This window comes from Copidosoma floridanum, unplaced genomic scaffold (assembly GCF_036245765.1).
Source record: "Copidosoma floridanum isolate Cflo_tuat_1 unplaced genomic scaffold, Cflo_Japanese_pri ptg000006l, whole genome shotgun sequence".
In the NCBI taxonomy this organism is placed as follows: Eukaryota; Metazoa; Arthropoda; class Insecta; order Hymenoptera; family Encyrtidae; genus Copidosoma; species Copidosoma floridanum.
In genome coordinates this window covers 15,271,561-15,288,730 of record NW_028321883.1, presented here as the reverse complement: position 1 = coordinate 15,288,730, position 17,170 = coordinate 15,271,561, and positions in this window count along the sequence as shown.

Below are 17,170 nucleotides of genomic sequence, written 5' to 3'. Positions count from 1 at the left end.
GCGTGGTGTGCTGGATGACGAAGACGATGCGTCTTTGGCCATCGTTATTTTTGTCAAGTTAACGGAAAATGTTCGCTTTCCGTTGCGCTCGTTGATACTTTCAGCTAAACCGAAATCAAATGTAACTCGGTATCGGTAAAGTACCAACGATTTCGCGAAGTTGTTGATTCACGCGTATCAATTCATTGATTTATATTTACAAGCCCCTGTAGCCATCGTTGAAGTCGTTGAGTGCGTTTATATGTACAAATAAATTTTTGACAAAATCTTCGAGTTTTAATAGAAATTTAATTTCATTTGGTTGCCTCGGATTGTCCGTTTCAATCCTTTACTTACCCTAAAGTGTTTTTAACCAAGTCCACTCGCTACATTTAACGCAATGACTGATATTACCTTTTTTTAAAAAGCACTTTGACTCTGAAGATAAAACTAACAAAAAAATTAGCGTAGCGCAGCTTATCGGCACATATATCGATCATTGCGAGCAACAAGGTACTTGGTAAAGTCTCCAAACAAAAAGTTTCCGTCGTTCGTAGAGTATTTTTTTCCTTCTAATTTTGTTATTGTACCCAAGGCAAATTGCCACTGGCCAAGCTGAATTGACTTTTTTCCCCCAACAATAATCAAATTATTTGTATGGTTGCCGCATTTCTAAGACTACGACGTTGATGATGACGAAGAAGACCGCATATCCTCAAAGTTGCAATTCCGAACACGTGCATTGCCAACACGGTCCAACTTGTTTAGCGGTTTTAGCGGTATTTGATCAGTCGAGCAAATTCTCGATCTGCTTCATCGACTCGGGCTTACGTAAACTACATATACGTATAGGTACACCAAGTCACGCCACCAGAGCTTCCCCGTTCCCTTTGTACGGTTCAACTTGCGCAGCTTTCACTCCCGAGTCCACAGACACGTACACAAAATATACTATGTTGTATACACCTCAGCGTGCATTCACACGCCAGAGAGAGTGCAAACGTTCTCTCTTTGCGACAAAGTCTCGAGAGACGCGACGATATTATTCGTTCGGAGCGACACCACACGTGTACATGCAGGTATTGTGTATCTCTGCCGCACGTGTAGATCGACTGCGATTGTCTATCGCTTGGGAACGATCGTCGATGGCCGAGTTTTGAGTAAATTATGACGCGCGATACATCGTGTGGGCGCGCGAGCAGGGAAATACTTGTGTACTTATACCCGGTGTAGCGTGTGATATTTCGTACCACGTGTCTCACGCTGTTCTGCAGATTCGATTTAGATAAAGTGAAATCGCGACTTGTCGAAATGTGTTTTCGCTTGTCATCAAGTTGCACGTTACGTTCGATCTAGTTTTTTTTTCCCTTTCTTTCTTGGCCCAAGACAAATATACGGCGAAATAAACAATATACATGATTACGCAACAACTAGATAACCATATGTGTATCAATTAGCGTACAACGTGTGTAAGGTATGACAATCGGCCGACTTACCGTGAGAGTAGTTCATGACCTTTCATGTACCTTGGGCCTCACTCCACGCTGGAGTCTCGACACTTCGGGAATCCTTTCTGCGTGTCCCTGCAATCAAAAAGACGGTGTTCAATGTGGGTGTCATGTATAATAACTCAACCGATCGACATTCAATTAGATTGAATGACAAAAATTATTACAAATAATAGGAAATTAACCATAGAACATCGCATACAAGATATAGCTGTCTGACTTGGTTGCAGCCAAGTACTGGCAATTACAATAAGTCATGATTACCAGTGTATGTGAGAGTATGTGAATTGATCAACGTTTGATTTTTTGTTTTTTCTTTGTTTGAAAGTTGCGTTTTAATAATCAAAATACTTTCATTTACAGAAGCAAGAGATACACACCTTTGGTAAACATCTCAAATAAAAAAAAAAAAAAAAAAACGCAAAAGCAGTGAAAATAATCTATTTTCACGTACTCGAGTCCAAAAACTTTCACAACACTCTACTATCACGTCCCATCTAGAGAAAAATGCTCGTTTTTCTCCCCCAACAATATAGAAAACTTGGTTACAGCAAACAACTCCCACGCGCGGAATATTCAACAAATTCCACGCGAGAAAAAAATTCAAGCTATACAGTATTGCGCGTTGCGCATTACGGGCGAGTTTACCACGCCGCACATAATCTCCAGATACATATGGAAAAAGGGAATCCCAAAAAAAAAAAAAAAAAAAAAAAATACGCGACGGGAGACACACGCGTTCGAGAAGGCGGCGTTCACACGCGGCCTATTCCCCACCCCCTTCCTACCTACGATAAATACACAATAATAACAATCCAATTTTTTTTTTCTCTCGTTGGCACTTTTTCGCGCTAGCTAGCGATGCCTACGGCGGCGGAAAACCTGACGCGACTACCAAATAGAGCGTATACGAAGAAAAAGAAACAAAAAAAGAAAAAAAATTCCGAGGGGAGAGAAAGCCATTGTTCGCACCTCCTTTCTTATATATGTACGCATAGCTACCGCCCATCGAAGCGAAATGAAGCCCGCACGTACGTATCGGCCTAAATATCGTTCAGAGCCTCTCAGACAACGTGTGTGCGCAAACGTCGATTATTATTCGAAGGCAATGAGATTGTTAATAATAAATCCCCCCTAGCGCCCTTGGGCGTGTTGTTTGCGTTTATCGTTATTGCGCCCCTCTCCCACTCCCTCCTACCTTTTCGCGTCATTCATTCCTCCGCTATACTCACTCCTCGCATATTTTATGTGTTTATGGGATGCGAGAGCGTTGCCCTGAATATATTCATGGCAAACCCTTTGCGCACACAGACCCCGGGCATCTTTCCTGTTATTGCTACGCGTTATTTGTGTACACTTATTATCTACTCTGTGCCTACACAAGTGCCAACGCCATTCCACACGGCTGATCAAATTCATTGTTCCTCCCCTTGTAGCGTACACCGTATGGTAATTGACGAGGAAACCAAAATTAACCACCAACTTGGACAAAGTTTAAAACCCGTGCAAAATGATTTTCCATCCCCTGTCAAAATCCAAGTCCGTGGTGTAACGACGCCCACGCAACACCCTGGTACACGCCGGAATATAGAGTCCCACCCGAAATGTCGAGGGCAGGGGGGGCGAGTATTACCTCCCCGGTATTGGCACGGGACGCATAAGCCCCACGTATAATACACACATATAAGGGGCGAAGGGGAGTTGCTAATTAGCGCGCGCCAGATGGACACGTAGTTTGCGGCCGTATCGACTTTGTTGGCCACCAATAAGTCCCGTGTACGTGAGTCGTGTGGGTGTATCGCGTTGACCGACGGCAAGTCAACTTACGACCGGCTCACGGGTGTTTCGTATATATTAACGGAGAGCCCGTGGAGCGTGTACACTCTGCTAAAAATATACGACGGGGAACTTTGCCCGAGTCGCCTGACGCTAATGAGCCGAGAGTTGTTGGCCAGGGCTTGCGGGAAAAGATGGATGACGGAGCTTGCGAGGCTACTAGCTTTTTTCTTCTCTCAAACATCAGAGGAAGGATTTTGATGTTTCGGCGAACGTCAGAGTGACGTCTGTGCCAGGCTTTGGTTTATACTTGTTTATGGGTTTTCGGTAGAACTGTGGAGTTCACCAAGTGTAGGTGCGTTGCACCGTATACTTCTCGACGACTCGACGTGGAATGCACATCAACATAATATATCACCAATATTGTCAATCGTCGATCGCTCGTTTGGATGACCAAACAATGGAACCGCAACTAGCAATCAAACACACTTTGCCCCAAACTATTTCAAAGACCAAGCTTGCAAGCTCATATCTCCAGTGCGCAAAAGCGGCGTCGCAGAACCCCTGGACGATCCGGCGGGAAAAAATCAAAAAGTTTCCCTCCCGCGGGGAGTTTCAAGCAGTCGTAGTCTGCTTCGGTAGCAGCTGGACTAATTAGAAAACGGCCATTGCACAAATTACTCGAGAGAGGAAAATCAATACTTCGGTTTAATTAGAAGACATTCCGACCGCGTCCTTTTCTCCCCGTATACGTGCATGCGTCCGGTCAGGACAATGGAAAAGCTCGACTCGGACGGGGCACGCGCATCAGCGACAGTACTGCCCCGTAGATTACAAACTCTGGATGCTGGTGGGGAATAGTTTTCCCAACTGATTTAGCCTCCCTCTGAGTTCTGATCGAGCTTTTCCTCCGCGTCTCCCGGCCCACCACGAGCGATCGGCGGCGCTTTATTTATTTTTCGCGCTGCACGAAAGGCTCGTCGTTTAACGGAGTGGATGCATTAAGCGACCTAGTGATGCCCCTCCGTGGCAAACGCGAGAAGCTATACGGTAAGTACAGTGTATATACGGCGCTGCACGAGTACGGAGCTCCGAGGCGCGTCCCGACTTTTAAAAAGTTGGCGAGCTCCCTCGCGCATGAGAAATGCGTCGCGTTTTATTTACATTTCACCGTGTCTACGGAAGCGGGAAGCCGGTCCATTAAACGTTTTGTGCGCAAGTACACGGGCATATGCGAGGACAATGAAATTTAATTTATCGAGCGGCAAACGCAAGTCGATGTTTGGCTCTTTCCACTAATGCGAGAGCAACTTTTGAAATACCGTATCTTTTACAAATATACGTTTCCATCGAATTTTTCTTTTCTTTTCTCTTGGCACAAGTTTCGCCCCCCGTCAAACTTTATTTGTGATTCAATACTCGCCCAAATGTATTATGATATGAATGGGTATACCCAAAGAAATACATGCTTAAACCCCACGAGCTTTTACCAATTCCTCGGCCCCGCAATTGACGTTTTTACTTCTCAGAGAGAGGTCTATTCGTCCCCGCGTACCTGCACCCCCTCATTACATTCCCGAGGAGTGCAAATAAATGCAAAGACGACGGCTCGAGGCTGGTGGTGCTTTACTTACACACGCGTCTAAACGAAAGTCGAAGCGGAACTGCGAGTCGTAAACTCCCCCCCGTTTCGCCACACTCGTTTCCTCCCCCGTATTTCGCGTACACTACGCTCGCCTCCATCCACAGGTCCTCGTAATTTGTAATTTAATTTTGCGCCGGGATATATATATCCCCTTAAACCCCCCCGTTGCCTATATCCTCTTTCATTGTACGTACAATACGTGCCCCCTTTGTTCGAGCGCACCTCCCGTGAGTCATTCTTGCGGTGCGTGGAGTATGTGGTACGTTTGCAAAAAGCAACCCTCCCCAAATAAGGAGACGAGCGTGCGCAGCGAGTATCGTCCTAGAACACGTTTATACGTTACACGCGGAGTTTAACAGCTCTCGGGCCTGGGGTGAATTTTTATAACATCATACACAAACAGCTAATTCAAGTATATTGTTTCAACGAGTGTATATTATATTATACTATATATGGGTGAGCAAAAAATGGTACGTTTGCACGTTAATTAACAGCGGAATATGTATATGACAATGGGAAAGGAAAGAAAAAAAGCTGGTGTACCTTACACTTGGTACCTTATATATTTAATTATTTAATGCGTACTGCCATCGAGAAATGATTAATAAGACGAACGCAGTTCCTCGAGCATTAACCTTCACGTTTGTTCATATTAACGAGCTGATACGTCCAATTAGACGTGTAGGTATAACTTTACCCCGTCGTGTGTGCGAGGCGCATCAAACATGCAGGGAGTACCCCGCGGCTCCTCGTGCCGTCCCTCGTTTCCAAGAGAAGCGCGCGTATCATCTGTCCCTCCACCAGCCGGCTGCAGGCGCGAGAAAAAAATAATTACCAAGGCCGACCCGGCGCTCAAAAGTCTTTGTGTCCCTCTCTCTCTCTGTTTTAAAGGGGAAAAAGGAACTTTGCGACGCTCCATCCTTTACCGCGGCCTCGCGAAAATCAATCGAGCTGTATAGGAAATGGGTGCGTCCCTTGCTGTTCTCAAGGGTTAGAACATCTTTGGCAGTGTTGCGCGGGACTCCTCTGAACTCGTGTATAAAGGGGTGGGAGCTCTAATTGAGACTTGCTGCTGTGTTTTTATCCTATCCGATTCGAGTATACAAGGGTAATAAATAAGTTGTATTCGGTCGATCTTCTCGGCTCCGGCGCGCCGTCGAGCACTCCATTTAGCTTCTCGATGATATCTGCGGAGGAAAAAACACTGGATCGAGTATCGGGGGGACGCGTACGTACCGAAGACGAGATTAACGGGAAATGCGAGGAATCCCAAGGACGAGAGTAGAGTAGATCTTCCGCGGGGCAATTGTTCGGGAAAGGGGGAGAACGAAGATGGGATTTTTTTTTTTTTCTTCCTCTCAGGCAGAGCAGGGTTTTGTGTACGTCGTCACGGACACGAACTAGAGTGGGAACGATGGCACAGATGAGGAAATTAAAAGAGACGACGGATCGGCCGTTAATCTCGGGAGGACGGAGCGATTAGCGATAACGCGGGGGGTGGGGGAGAATTACCGAAGAGACGAGCGTCAAATTTGATCGGCAGTCGGAGCTGGGGGGAGGGAAAATAAAAATAAAATGCAACGACGAACGGGGGGGATGGAGGAATTTTAATCGCCGTGTTTACAGCTGGACTCGGGTCCTTAGGAAGGCGCCGAAGAGAGCGAGCTAGTCATTTGCGAGTTTTATCTATACGTGCGCTCACATAACAGTAGTGTCCCTCCGGGTGTGCATAAAGTCCGAGATGGACCAGCAGTGCGAGGAAGCAGGGAATTTTACGTCGTTTTTCGGGCCAAGGAGTAAGGGGGGGGGGCGACGATGAGCGGCGGAGAGTCTGAAAAGGACATTTTATCACGGCGACGCGGAGGCGCGAGAAAAGCGACATTAAACTCCTTGGGACGATCGGCGCTCAAAGGAGTGCACCGTTAGGAAACCTGGGGTCGGTTAATTTTTCGCTCCCCCCGTCCCGCCTCGGCATCGCTAGTAATTTCGGATGGTTATGTACTCTGAGTCAGCTACTTTATCCGGATTGCTATGGTTTTAATTGTCAGGGGCACGTTTCAATACATCCCATTAGTATATTGAATACAAACCAAGGAGTAAAACCGATGATGCGACAACGTCACCCATACGTCCATCCTTATTTTCAAGTAATTTGAGATCTCCACCTAAATTTCAAGTATTACCGTACCGGGACCATTTATTGTCGTTTTTTAGATAAACAATTAATTTATCTGATGATTCACAAGTGTTTTTTTAAAATCAATTGAAAACCAGATTTTTTGTTTATTTTTTTCTTTTTTCGTAGGCTCTTTCATTACAATAGAAAAAAAAGGATTTACAAAAGATGCCTGTGTGGTTTGAGCAACTATGTAAGTACAAGTGAGTTGAAATGACTCGTTTAAAATGCACGGATGAAATTTATTTGTGTTTCATACAAAGTATAGGTGCATTGTACCAGTACCAAATTTGACTGAAAAACTAAGCTAATTGATTTATTTCATCGATTATTTAACCATACAGCTATACAACTCTGACACTGATGATTGTTTTGTTCAAAAGTTTTCTATGCACTAGTCGGTAAGAGAGTAACGGTACAACAGAGCCATCAGCAGAAAATATAAACACCAATCAATCTTTCGTACCGCTGCGCAAATGTGAAAATAATTGCCCTCATCGACACAGTCCACTTTGCATAAAATATCACGTATATGTACGCTGCCGTAAACAAAATCCGTTCGCGCCTACAGTTCTGTACAAGGTAAGCCTCCAATTTCAGCAAATCACGCGCGCTAGTTATGCACACTTTGGCCGCGAGAGCGTGTATGGGTATTAGGTACGCTTGCAAGTACGCAAAGAAAGGTGCGGCCGCCCATCAGCAGCAAAGAAGAAGACGAGGGAAGAGGCCCGCAGCGGGAGGAGCAGAGAAAGGCAATATATAGAATCACGGGGCAAATTGCCAGGTCCGAGGGAAATAAAATTCGAGCGCATTTACGGCGGGAGAAAAAAAATGTATTCGGAGCGCGGAATAGGTGAGAGAGCGAACGGTGCACACATGTGTATATTGACGCGCGCCGGGGCAATTATTGGCGCGTAAAAATATCGACGCGCGCTCTTCCCTCCTCTTAGCTTGGACTGCCGTGGTTATACCGAAACGGACCCCGCGAGTATACGTCTAACGGCGCCTGCCATGAAAATGGCCCGGAGGGTACGTGCACGTAAAGCAGCTCAACGGCGTTCTTCCGCGCACGTGGAGGATACTTAAGTGTAAAAAAATGGAAGGACTGTTGTTTGAAACGCGTGTCTCGTTGCAGAGCCCCCGTTTTTGACCGTCTCGATTGTACGCCCATTAGCTCCGTAAATCCGATAAGCGCAGAGTCGCTTACGCGAGATAAAAGAATCTTCGGGCGCGCTTCGCGACAAAGGGATCAATTGTGACGGATTAACTCAAGACTATGCGATTTCATCGGAAACGGCAACAAACACACCTCGAAGCAGTGCGGCGGAGGGAAAAGGGTCCCCCGCCTCCGAAGGAATACGCGAACTGTTTCCAATTTAACGAGGTAACTCGATATTACTCGCTCCGTGCCCGCCCCCGCGGTCTCGCTCGCGTGCTGGGAGTATATACATATATCCGTCGCCGGCGTCCTCCCCCTTCGTCGCTGCGGGCAACGAGATTGGGAAAGTTTTGCTTTCGCGCGGAGTAATATTTTTGAATAAATCCAAAGGAGCTTTTTCCTACCTGCGCCGTACACGTGTATGTACACACATATTTATACGTGAAAAGGATATTATGCGTCCGCCTTTGAACCACGCTGAACTTGATATTCATCGCTTTTTTTTTTTTTTTTTTTCTTTTCTTCTAACGCCATCCTCGCGATGTTTCAGAATTATTGATGCTTGCTTTGAAATCCGTGGAGCTTGGTTTTTTTTCATCACTTTGACTCCGTTGGGGCGAGTCGGGCAATTCAAAACCAAACTCGTGTAATCGATTAATTGCATCCCTTTTTCCATTTTTGATGCAACGAGGTATGAATACGAATCATTGGGGGGAGGAAAAGAAAAGAAAATTCTCAAAGCTCGACCTGAAAAGAGCGCGCGTCAAAGGGAGCGCTTTTCGGCATAATTAAAGCATCTCGGAGCGTCATTTCGGCTCGAAAATAACTGTGCGATACATCCAATTAAAAATAAAGAGAAAAAGCAAGCTCGGTGGTATCGATCGCCTCTCCCCGCGCCTACATTCGGCGAAACACTTTTTCACGCAGCGATTTCGAATTGCCGTTATTGGCCCACAATGGCCACTGCGCTGCGCGCGAATTAGTATTCCGAGCGTCGTACGGGCGTTTCTCCGCTTCGGCACTGCCGCCTCGATTTTTTCTCCCTCCCCACTCTCTCTCTCTCTCGTTCACTCGTTTTCGCGCAAAAGAGTCGGATTTATAAAGCCAGCCGCGCTCGCTCGGCGCGAAATTAAGGACCTGTAAATCTGCGATCTCGAATTAGTATTCCGACTAACGCCTTGGCGCTCTTCCACCCCCCCCTTGGCTTCTTTTTGCGCAAATTTTCCATCCCTGTTGGATACACCTGCTATACTGCCGTTCCCGTCCGCCAAAGAGAGGGAGGAGAGAAACTTATTTATTTGAAGCGCCACTGCTCGTGCGTCGAGCATTTACATTCGCTTGGCGTATATATTGCGTTTTTGGTGATTAAGCTCCCCGTTGCCTTGGCTCGCGAGCTTGACTAATTAAAAGTACCTGCGAGGGTATACACTTGCCCGTATGATTCAACAAGCCATGTGAAATCCCTTCGAAAATTTACACTATAGGTACCTACTTGTAGTACCAACGACCTCGCAAAAATGTTGTCCGCGAAAAATTGAATGCGAGCAAAATAAAACATAAAACACATCGAGAACGAACGATGCAGCCCCAGCAACCGATAGTGTGCTCTTCAAGCTACCAATACACGTGGCGAGTCATGGCCGAGGCCTTGAATTAAACACAAGCCGCAGAAGAGAGCTTTCCGCGACCCCCCGACCGCACGACCGACTCTCTAATGTCGTCCAGACGAGCGGGGGTGCATCGGTAATAAAAAGGGAGGAGGGCGCGGGACTAATCGCTCCTCGTAACGTACAGGCCTTGGGCGCCTATAAATTCCAAGGGATGTGAAATAAATACAAAAGTGGAGAAACAAAGGGGCATACACGGGGGTTGGTTACGAGCGATGGTTATTGTCCCCCGGGCAGATACCTCCTCCGTCGATGAGAGCCCGCAAGGGAAGGACATCATGTAAATGGATCCCTCGTAGCAATAGACCCGACGTGTAATACATATACATATATAATACTCGGTCGTAAGATTCAATGAGTGAGAAATGATAAGGTGCACCGGGGAAAGTTCAAACGGCGAAAAGTAAGACGTAAGAGCCGCGCTCCCTTGCGTTACCACGCGAGCTTTAATACGGACGATAGGTCGCGGGGGTGGATACAAGAGTTGGGCTACTCTCTCGCACACGCGTGTACGAGGAGAGAGATAGTAAAAAGGAACTTTTGCAATAACGCGGCAACGGGAATCCGGACTCTGTTTGTTGTAGCTCCTTCAGCTGCGGGCATTAAAAATACACCGCGTGCGTATATACCTATGAAGGGGTGAATTTGAAATTTTTTTCCCCAACTTTTCAAACAGCTAAGTATAAACCTATACGCACTCGTGCCAAACAACAAAAATATTAACAAACACATATAGTTGACGTTGGTGCGGATACAGTACAGCGGGGGCCAATAAAATTCGGCTGGTCTGCTTCCTCGCGTTTGCAATCACGCCAAAGATCTTCCGGAATAAACAACGAATTTCCAAACTCACTCCATGTAGATATATATTATCTATGTGTTGTGTGGTAGGCACGGAGGACACAACGGCGGGAGAGAAGGAAAGATGGTCCCTATGGAGCTCTGGTCCATCTCCTCTCTGCACGTCACCTTGAGCTTTTCGTCGCTGCAGTTGTTGACGTTTGGTGCAGGTCTGCGCTTTCGTTTTCTCGGTCCCCCCTGTACCTTGCAGCGGTAAAGAGACTGTTTACTCTTTTAGCTACGCTTAGAGGTTGTTTTTACGCTACTACTCCGTGAGCTTCTGTTTCCTCTGTTTATCCGCAAATACGAAACTGCTAGGGCACTCGATTCCTTTTTTTTTTTTTTTGTGCTTAGAGGAAGGGAGAGAGGGTTGCACTTTGACGGTGCACAGATGTACACACGGATGCAACGGTATTGTCTAGAAGGTCTGTTTATAATTCCATGTTTTTGATGAATTTTGTATGATCTAATGGTAATTTGTCATTCATAAATGAAAAAGGGAGGATATATTGGTGTGTATTGATTGCATTGGAATAAGACAAGCTGACAAGGTTGAATGTGGGAATCACACTATAGGGAGATAAGAAGAAGAAGAAGAAGAAGAGAGACACTCGGTCTAATAACTTTAGTACAGATCGGGAGAGATTACCGGGAGTAAATTCAATTTTCTCGCAACGGCGGAGCAGTCTCGAGTAAGAGAGAGAGATGATCGATAATTCTGCTGACAATGTGAAAAGAGAGCGGTGAAAGCTCCGCTGACGCTGACAAGGTCCGTGCTTTGCGCTGCTTTAACCTACTCCTCTGTCCCGGTGTATCCCCGACCGAAGAGGCAGCGTAGGAGGAGGTGGATCAGCGACCTTCCTTCCTTACGGACTGCCCAGATTTCCCCAGCGATTGTCTCGCAGCATGAGCCCGGGGTAACTCCCCCCCCTCTCTCCTCTCTCCAGTCCGGACCATTCATCGGCGACGTGACGAGACTACTATTTACCACAAGTTTTCTAGCTGCAGCCTTACTTATACTTACTCCTCCGTTCTGACTTTACTCTTCTGGTCCCCAGTGGTTCTCTGGACTCTGTTTCTCGTCGGTGTTGCTGTGTATACGCACTGCGGGCAAAGGGGTTCAAAGATGATGGTGACGGGTGGCCAGGCAAACAGCCTAGCTTTAGGTATAATGTGCTGTACATGTACAGTAGGAGAAGGAGGATGTCGATACAAAGGACTTTCGAGAGTATGTGTAGCTATTGTCATCCAACTATTGAATCGATGAAAAAAAAAGCTGTACGTACACGGCCACCAACACCTTCGTCTCTTCCCTCGAAGATGCATTAGAACGAATGGCGAATTTACGAGTTTCCGGGCGTCGTCTCTCCATCACCTTCTCCTCCCACGTGCCTATATGTATATTCCTTCTCAGGGTATTAATTAGAGGAGAGGCGAGTACACGCAGGTACACCACCTGCCCACGGTGCGCGTATACATATTATACAAGCGGGTCTCGAAAGGAGTAGGGGCGGAATATCCTGCGGAGCTCGGATTTCATGGCTCTCGACCCGCTGGCTTAACACCAGCGCAAGCGAGTCACGCGAGAGAGAAAGCAAACCCGGCGCGTGCATCATCCATCAAGCAGGTATGTGTACTTGTGTCTTGGGGCGTTCTTTTTGCTGCAAAGTCCACCCCCGGACCCGAAAACGCATACGCACCTATGTATACCTTATACCCATGTACACGTGTGTATAACGCCTGCTGCGCTTGCAACAACCGGCCCGGTTTTCTGTAATTTATAACCACGGCGTCGAATATCGGGCGCGTGGGTGCACACGCACGCACACAAAGACTCGCAAGTGCGTTTCTCATATTTAATTGTCTTCGCAAGTGCGTTGTCTTCCTTAACAAGCTGCAAGCTCTGCAAGGATGGAGTGTGGCGGTGCAGCAGCTTCGAGCGCGCATTCTCGTGTTTGACGAGCGGTACAGAAGGCGAGATTTTGCACTTTATGATTATTGGAACCTGTGCAGACTGCGAGGTGCCCTCGTATTTTCACTCTCTTGTGAGATACGAGAGAACTTTGTTTATTTATTTCATTCTTTTCAGGCGACTCTTTGTGAATTACTGTTAGGGTGAACGACCCAGTTACTGTGCACTGAAATTTTTCATTGTGCTAAATTTCTTATTTCTCGATGTTAATTAAAGTAGCTTCATTTTATCTTTATCTACAGATAAATTCTTATCCGATTAAAACGACCAACGATTTTCTGTTGGGTTGCTTTTATTTATTTTTTTTTATTGTATAATTGTTTCATGTTGAAGCTCAAACCCAATTACTGCAAGTGACTATGAAGTTACGTAGGTTAGATTCGTTGAAAAGTCACTTAGTTAAACAATTATGAGCGTTACGATATGTCATGTATGATTCTGGATTAAACGTTTTTAATGTCCGAACGTGTTACAATTTCCGAGCACACGAATTTTCCCGTCTATTTTTCTTACTTCGTATTATTGATGAGTCGGCAGTAATTGGGTCATTCACCCTTAGATTGAAAAAGTAACGTGAAAAAGAGAAAAGTATACCTAACGAGTAGTAAGGGGTGCGGGGGATGGGACGGCGGGAGGGACAAAAGATGAGGACACGCGAAAAGAAAGAGAAAATCGAGGTTGAGCTGCACTCGTGAATGACTAATGGACGCTTCTCGAGGTATTTTCAGTAGACGTCGTCAGCTCTCCATCGCGTCTCCCGTATACAAAGGAGAAAGAGCAAGTGCGCAAATACAACCCGTGGTCGCGTTTCGACCACCGAGTTAAAAAGCACCTACTTCCTCATTTTCGCGCATTGCACGTTTTTCGACTCCTTTTCTTTGCAAGTATTTTACAACGTACCTTAGTAATTTGAGCGTGAAAACATAGTTTGTGATTTCTCGCATGTCCCCGCGGTTCTTGAAAGCGCAGGTGCGATTAAAAAATATAACGAGCACTCGTTGTTTATTTCTAGTCGGAGCCAGAGGTGACGCGCTGGTTTGTACAGTTTGAAAGTTTTTCGTGACACCAGCTATTGTTTACCGTTGAACAATACACGATTCGTTACAGCGACGCAATTATGGATGAAAACAAAAAAAATAGACATTTTTTCACTTTCCATGCGATTAGTCGGTGGAAAAAAGTGGGGAAAATGAAAAAAAATATGACCGACCCCAAATAGGATCATCATCCAACTGGCCCGATTCCCCAGTGTCCGCAGAGAGCGAGGGTGCAGGACCAACGCTAACGAGTACACACACAGCCCCTCGGGCCAAGCGGAATAAGCTGCCTAACGAACCAGCCACGCGCGTTTTGTACCCAAGAATATGTGACTCGAAATTTTAATGCACCCTAATATGCTGGTGTGTATATATATATATGCGCGCCGCTGATGGCATACCGATTGCGTACGTGCGAGCATCGCCACGCGTTCGGAGCGAGAATCAGCGTCAATCGATAAAATAGGCGACTCGAAAATGGGTGTATATACTCCACAATACGGATGACGTGTTTTTAAATTGCATTTATGAGGTCACGAGCCGTACCCAACGATATTAATCGACAGGCGTACACCCACTGAAAGCCGATCGAATGGAGAGGAAGAAAAAAAAAAAATCTCCGAAACAATACAACTGGAGCGAGACAAAGCCCATCCATCCATCCTCGGGCCAACTTAATAACAAACAAATGACGAACACAGAGAGGCTACTCTCGTATCTTTGCGACTAACGAATCGCCGGATCCCTCGGCCCCGGAATAAAAAATATCGGCGATCGCGTTGACATATCGCTCGCTCGCAGGGCCGGCTCGAACAATGGCAGGCGAAACGGAATATCCGTGCAAATACTTGTTGAGGAGGAAGGCATCGATAAAAGAAAAAGGGCCGGGGGAGAGCCTGCACGGACGAGAGCAGCAGCTTTTTCATTCGAGGTGTCAATACGAGGGCGCGCTCGCGTGGGCGCAGAAACAAATGCCCTCTCTTTTTTTTTTTTTTTTTCAACCCTCCCCCACCTTTTGCCTTCGGTTCGAATATTCACGTGTGCCTCGCTTTTTTTTTTTCTCGTCGCCTCCGCGGATCTGATGCAACCTGATCGTTACGTTTCCTCCCACCTCCTTCTCCACTGTTCTTTTCCATTCATTCGTTTCCCGTGTCATGAGCGCGAAAAGATTTCTTTGGTCCACACAATACTGGTAAACAAGTTTTTTTTTTTTTTTTTTTTTTTTTTTTTCTTATAGTCCTCCATTTACTTACTTGCCCGTGCAGCCCTTGACCATCGTCATCTTACGCAAGCCTCAACTCATTACTCTAAAAGAGACACAATCCCCCCCAATAACCCAATTGCACCAAATGACAAAAACACACGCGCTATATGTATACTAGTCGGCTCTTTTTCAGCAAGCACGGACACGCGAGAGAGGAGCTCTAAGTGCGTCACAAGACAGGCGGCAGCGAAGCACGCAACGGAGAAGAGGCTCGCTCTCGACCCACTGACGCCCGCGGTGAGGTCAATTTGAAGCTGATGCAACATTGCAGCAGCCACGTGCGCGGAGTCCAGAGGGGGAAAAGCGCGCGCAGAGCTTTTCGTCCCGGTTTCCGGGCGCTTGCGTCACTCAGGAGGCGACTAAAGGAGCCAGGGACTAGGAAGCGTTTTAGATTCCTCACGAGCCGCGGTCCAGGTAGGCTGGACCAGCCACAGCTGGGCACGATTTTTTTTTCTTCCTTTAGAAGTGATACAGTGAGATATTTAAGAAGCCGAGTAGGGATATTGGATACTTTAGTGGGGTGGAAGTGAATCGGGAACGTCGCTCGCGTGCTTTTATCGGCCGACAGTGCGGAGCATATATATATAGGAGCCGAGGAAGTTGTTGCATTGCTTTTTTCGCCACACCGCCATGGAAGAGGATCGAGATATGCGGGACCCCGGGGGTCTTCTCGAGGAAGGATGAGGTGAGGAGTATGGAAGGACGAATGAGATGCGAGGGTTTGTGTTGTGAGTCGCTTCGTATTCTGATATGGTTTGGAAGAGACACGTGTTGTCACGCGAGTAGTGACCAATGATACTCAAATTTATCATCAGTATTGGAAATATTAAATCAGAGCTGACAAGTTCAACTCTACACTAATATTTGTTTCATCTTACAATTTACATCCTTGAAGAGAGAGCAGGTCTCGGACTCAAGGGATCATCGATCCCGTCGTTCTACTAGACGGTCCATTCACTCTACGTAAGGATAACGTTAAAAATTGATAAATCATCCGCAATAGTATATTATGCACGAGTTTGCAAATGCTTCGATTTACGAACCGAGAGGTTTACGGCACGAGCCTTGCCTTCGTGCCGTGACGAGATTCGTAAAGAAGCCTTTTCGAACGAGTTTCGTATACACTATTTTTCCGCCTGAGAACCCAAAATCAAGCGTTGAAGGTGCTATTTTGAGGTCAGAAGGCGGAAAAAGTATTTTCCACCGTTCGACAAAACGCCTCAATCCAACAATTCCAAATTATCAGACCAAAAATGGATTCGGGTCGCGCTCGGTGCAATTTTCTACGTACAGTCTTAATGGCACTGCGCGTAATAAAATTACCCCCCAGCCGGACAGGCCCGCGTCGTCACAAAAAGGAGAAGCGGCCCTTTTATAAATTCGCGAATTTCAGCGGTTGCTAATTTCGGGGGCGAAGCGCCGGAGCTGGACAGCGTGTGTCGGGTGTTAACTCGGGCGCGGAAGGATCGCAATTTGGCCAGCCGGCAGTATACGTATAGCGACGGCAAATTTGCATTCTCGACCGCGAACGTGTACTCTCGAGTGTCTCATCATCCCCCTCGCGCTGATGTCCCGTTAAAGAGGGGAAAAGGTGCGCGGAGCCAGCGAAAACGACGGGGTGTGGGGGAAAAGCTTTAACGCCGCCACCCGTCGCGTCGTGGTACATCGTACGTGATTTCGTCATGCGGAAGCTGCTGGCTTGTTTAAGGGTGCTCCGTAATGAGATAATGGATTTAACATTTGCCGGGGGTAGTGTGAGCTTTTTTTCTCTTTTTTTTTTTCATTTTGCAACCAAAAATCATCGTTACGCTGGAAATCCAAGCGTGTTAAATTACACGTTTAAAGTGTCTAGTTACAGTTTTTGTTTTTCATAAAACACGTTGTGGTGACGTGCATAATAATTTGAAGAACGACCAAAGCTAGGATGCACCAAGTAATTTACCAGTTCCGTTGAATAGGACACATTTTCATGAATGTGAAAAAAACAACGTAGAAAAGCTGTGGAGTGAATAAACTTGGCTGTCACAGATTTAACATGCATACGAAGTGTGTAAAATCTGTGACAAAAATTTTTTACTCTCTACGTCCCTTGTAGACCAATCGTTAAAGAAAAAAAATGGTTTAGTTTAATAGAATAGGTGGAGTAG